Source organism: Priapulus caudatus, unplaced genomic scaffold (genome assembly GCF_000485595.1).
Source record: "Priapulus caudatus unplaced genomic scaffold, Priapulus_caudatus-5.0.1 Scaffold751, whole genome shotgun sequence".
Taxonomy (NCBI): Eukaryota; Metazoa; Priapulida; class Priapulimorpha; order Priapulimorphida; family Priapulidae; genus Priapulus; species Priapulus caudatus.
In genome coordinates, this window is record NW_014577812.1 from 164,777 (window position 1) to 169,712 (window position 4,936).

The following is a 4,936-nucleotide window of genomic DNA, read 5'->3' on the forward strand; positions in this document are numbered from 1 at the left end:
AGAGAGAGAGAGAGAGAAGAGTAGGTACGAAACGGTTTAGTAGTTAAAACCCTTACGTTCCTACACTATATATATATATATATATATACATTATGGACGCAGAAACTGAAGCGAGAGGGGAGAAGAGAGGGAAAGCGAGTTAGACAGCTTAAACGCAAATAGATTGATGGCACACCACACACACACGCACACACACACGCACGCACGCACGCACACGCACACACACGCACACAAACACACGCACGTACGCACGCACGCACGCACGCACGCGCACACGCACACGCACACGCATACGCACGCACTCACGCACGCACGCACGCACGCACGCATACGCACACACACACACGCCCGCACGCACGCATACGCACACGCACACGCACACACGCACACACACACACACACACACACACACACACACACACACATGCACACACACGCGCGCGCGTGCACAAAGAGAGGGAAAGAGAGCGAACGAGCGAGAACAGTATGTTTATAACACGACATAATAATAACTTTTAGGGAAATTTCTATAATAAATTTACGTCAGCTTTCCTACATTATATGAGTCACATGGTTTTACCTTGTACACTCCCGATTTTGTAAACATCTGCTGAGTATCGGCGAACGACATCGTATCGTTGTCTTTCGCAGAATACGTTGCCTGCGAAGCAAGAAACAACACTTGGAACACAACACTGGAAAATGTCATTCTCATTGCAAAAACTGTAATTGTTGCGCAGGTGTATATGTAATATATATAATAAGATCCACCCGCCATTAAAAAATTGGTGAAGATTGCTCCTTGAATGCATGACGAATATCAGACATTTATATTGACCGTGTATATAATGCATAATATATCCTCTACATTGTCAGCGAATTAAACAGCATCGCGAGCGTATAAACCATTAAATATAGCGCAATACATCTATTACACATTTGCAACATGTGAATGCGTGTGCGTGCGTATGCGTGCGTGCGCGCGTGTGCGTATAGCCCTATGCTGTGTATTTTTCCAATTTTTTTTGTTTATATATGTGTACATAAATATATATATTATTGTTATTATTCTAATATGTGATAACCTACCATAGACAAGCGACTAGTAGATGTGATACTTTGCGCGCCGCGTAACTTGAAGTGAATATCTTCCCACTTAACCTTCCACGACATGTCTGCTAGTTTCTGCTCCTGCTTCATCTTCCTGAAATACATACACAAATTTCCCGCATATATTAAATAAATAAATTCGTTTAAGTTGCTCCCTGTAATGCGCACGTGAGAATATTCACGTACCACGTATACGCGCACTATATAATATACGTTATCATTATACTGATACAATTTGCAAACGTTTCGCGAAAGCGCATTATAGCATTTACGCACGGGTTGATTTGACTATATATGGCATTCCTGAAGCAGTCAAAGCTGCCGCATAAATAAATGGGAGATTTATTGAGGCTAATCTCGGTGGTTAGACGCCAAATATGCCATTGCCGCACCGGCGGTTGCCGTAGCAACAAAAGAGAAAGCGTGGCAGTTAGATGCGAGCGAGGACGGGTACGTGATACGCAAAGTGATGTATACCTAGTCACTGTCAACAGCGGAGGTCGGAAAGATAGAGGAAGAACACAGCTGCGCGGAGAAGAATGGCGATATGTAATATCTAACTCTCGCTCTCTTTCTCTCTCTCTCTCTCTCTCTCTCTCTCTCTCTCTCTCTCTCTCTCTCTCTCTCTCTCTCTCTCTCTCTCTCTCTCTCTCTCTCTCTCTTTCTCTCTAGCTCTCGCTCTTTTACTCTCTCTCGTATATAATCTTACATTATAGGGAAAAGTTCGGACATGTAATACTGCCATTATGACATCGAAAATATTGTTGAGAGAGAGAGAGAGAGAGAGAGAGCGAGAGAAGAGAAGAGGAGAGAGAGATAGATAGAAATAGAGAGAGAGAGAGAAAAAGAGAGCGAGAGCTAGAGAGAGAGAGAGAAGAGAGAGAGAGAGACGAGAGAGAGAGAGAGAGCGAGAGAGAGAGAGAGAGAGAGAGAGAGAGAGAGAGAGAGAAAGAGAAAGCGAGAGGGGGTGGGAAATGAGAGACAGGACTGAGATAAGAGGAGTGTCAACGTGGGTACGAGTATTAACACCGAATACTCATTAACGCAACACTATAAAATCCGTGAGAATTTAGTCAGCAACAGTTCTCTGCGTTATTTGTTAAATTAAAGCTAGCCGGGCTTGGGGGTTCAACGCAGTTACCTGTAAATGATGAAGAAGGAAAGGCAGCCAAGGATGATCACTAAAGCTGTCATCCCACCAACCACTTGAGCCAAGGAAAGTTCTGGAATTACGTGAAAAAACTTTTATTTACAATTTTTATGGAGCTGTTATGTTGCTATGACTCCGGCGATGACGCATTCACAGCATGGTTAACAGCGTTGTGAGTTGCAGCTTGCCTTATATATTCAATCAGCAACTCAATCATGCACGCATAAGGCATCAGGAAATTATGCTACAGTATATAACGACTTGGTATCTTGTGATTTCATTTATTAATGTTTATTTGCTATATATATAAAAGATCTACATAGAGGGGCGGTGTAGAGTGTATAGTTCAGAGGAATGTAGCAATATACGGTGAAATTATATTTACTGTCCTCGATTAAAGACGGTAACTATAACAATTCGAATCACGCGCATATATACAAACAATTTCCCAATATATACTCAAAGTGCCTAAAAGCATCAACCCGAAAGAGAATAATTGTTCAAATTGCTTCATTTTTAGCGGCCGAAACTCACGACTTTACGGCAGTTGTCGATTTTACGTATTGGCAGGTGTCGTGTATTTATTATCCCCATGCAGCTATTCGCGTTCAGGTGACAGTGCTACGTACGTGTGTATACGTTTAGCGCTGATGATTGTGAAGGGAATTACCTTTTGGAATACACGACTCATCCTCGCCCGTAAAACCACACGGAGGCACGTCTATCGGCTTGCTGTTTCCTGGCCAGTGAGGATGAGAGTAACCCGGTTCGTACTTGCGCACCGAACCGAAGTAGTTGGCGACAACTTGAAACATTCCTCGGTCCAAGTCTAACATATCCAGCAGCTGGTAGTCACCGATCCTGTTTCCTAGATCGTCCATCGCGACCGTGCCCGTTATGCCTGCAAAAGGTGGCACCACCGGCGCAACATGTCAACCTACACGTTCTTCTAATAGTGTTGTTTATACAACCATTATAAACACACAACACTTACTCATACTAACTTTACTTACATTACTTCCTAAATTCGCTAAGTTCTTGGGAGGTATTTTTATTTTTATTTTCACTGTTGCTCGGCACAAGCTGTGACGTGGCCAGGACAACGTGAATATGCTAATAGTAGGCGATTATTTCGATAGGTAGCTTTGTATGCATGAGCGGTCTCGCCACAGAAGCTATTTATCGTCATGGGGGTATTATTAAAGATGTGTTTGTCTATATCTATGTAGCATATTAGACTTACAAAAAAGAGTTAATGTCGAATGGGCAGTTATGATTTTTATAATATAGTTTCATAAACTGTAAGATATGATAATCAGGAAATGTCTGAAAATGCGACAGTCGGACTTTGCCTGAGCTTGCGCGAAAGCACTAATGCAGATTGCCGAGTTCAAACGCAAGGCGCGAATTTTCCAATGGTGTTAAGATTAGTCCTTCAAAAACATGGCGCAAACCTGAACGGTTTTGTTGCGTTTTGCACCAGCTTTACAATACAACCCGCGCTATATTCAGGAAATTTGAGGCCTGTCGACAACATCATATCCGCAGGTCTAAAAACATGCGTTCAAAACTTCCATAACGTGTAATTATATTAGGTATATTCGGTAATAATAACTGATAATTTTCAGATGGGAACGAAATATATTTAATATTTTAACCTTTGAATAGCGACGAGCATGTAGTCGCAACTGTATACGCAATGTCGGAAAAATTCCCGCCTATACATCTACCGTCGTCTGGCGTGCTACGGATTCGCTCGCCATCATTACGTTTGCCATTACGTGTATATCACATTATATAATATATACACGTAATCATACTCGCTGCTAGCAAGTTTCAGTATGGCGCGTAATCTGTAACGGATGATGATCGCGGCCTGTGATTGCCGGGGTCACTATTTCGAATGCATTGCGCTTTTATCAGGTCTGAGACTGTTGATGCTCTTTAATACTAGTCATGGATTCGCGTAACGTACGAAGGGTTAATGTTTCTACGTGTAGTTTACCGCCCTGGTGAGTTTATTCGTCTGAGCGGAGCGATTAAAATTGTTGGTTGGTACTGGAAGGTTATGCGCATGCGCTAATTGTAACCGAAAATTTGCGATCGTGGACAGTTTAATTATCAGATAAGTTAATTAATTAATTAATTAAGTTAAGTTAATTAAGAACAGTTTAAGTTCAGTTATTGTGCTCTCGACTTCTCTGCCCTTCGACATTCTACTCTTCTCTCATTGCTTCATTTACCGTTTCCCCTTTCTCCTCCTCATACACTGTCCGCTTTCTCTACCGCGTCCCTTTCTCTACCAGTCTAACCCATGAACTCATCGTCCTTCGTCCTTCCATAGCTTCTCTCCCTTCGTTTACTTATTCTACCGTCTCCCCTTTCTTTGTCGTATTAGCCTTTCTTTCTCAATCTGGCTAAATAAACCCACGTTTATATTTATGTCGCATGGTATTGCTATTACCATATGTATAAGAATTACTTGGATAGATTATACGTATAGGAAGTCAGGTATTTGTTAGAACCGAATAATGTGCAACCAATATTAAATAAAAAGAACGCCTGTGCGTATAGATGCCCCTGCAGCTGGGGAATAGTGAAGTAATAATAATGGTCCCGAAAGATCAGAAATACAAAAATGTAGCATCAAATAAAAAATATTGAATAGAAAAACAG